Here is an 831-nt window from a genome sequence, read left to right on the forward strand (position 1 = left end):
TATATATATATGGCAGCAAGTGCCAGGGCATACCCTTGAGATTCGAAGGTCATAATATAAGTGGCAGGATATTGCCAAAGAATCGTGATTAGAGAGTGCGAAGCGGAAGTGAGTGGTGAAAACCTGGATATGTATAGAGCGAAGGATGGGTTACCGGATAGCAATGATACAGAGAAACAGAGCCGTGAGGACAGGATTGTGGAGTGAGAGGTAGGGATAGTGCATGAAAGAAGAAATGTGAGGAAGACAAGAGATGTAGAGACGTCGTTTGGTTTGTGGAACACACAGGTCGGGGGGATAGCGGATAGCAATAATACAGTGAGACGGGACCAAGAGAACAGGACTGGGAAGTGGGTGGTAAGCACTGCATGAAGTGGAAATGTGAAGAAGAGAAGAGATATAGAGATGTAGTTTGGCTTGTTGTGGTAGGGTGTGTAAGAAGCTTTCTTGTTAAGTATGGGTGGGACACACAGCACTTCTAGAACTCAGGAAGCGGGCAGGTCTTCTCAAGAACTTCAGATCGCCAGACATCTCGGTCCATTGTCTCGGTCCTCCGTGAGGCCCAACATCCTGAGATCGGTCCTTACCACTTCATCCCACGTCTTCTTGGGTCTCCCTCTTCCGCGGGTACCATTTGCTTTCAGTGAAGGGCAATTCTTTATGCAGCTGTCCTCGTTCATACGCATCACACGTCCAAACCAACGTAGTATTCTTTCTTGCATGCTACATTTGATTCCTCTTATGCACACTTCTCTCTCAACGCATTTGCACTTTGTACATGCGCACTGATGTTGCACATCCAACGGAGCATACTACCTTCTCATTTCTCTC

Source organism: Octopus bimaculoides, unplaced genomic scaffold (genome assembly GCF_001194135.2).
Source record: "Octopus bimaculoides isolate UCB-OBI-ISO-001 unplaced genomic scaffold, ASM119413v2 Scaffold_130751, whole genome shotgun sequence".
Classification (NCBI taxonomy): domain Eukaryota; kingdom Metazoa; phylum Mollusca; class Cephalopoda; order Octopoda; family Octopodidae; genus Octopus; species Octopus bimaculoides.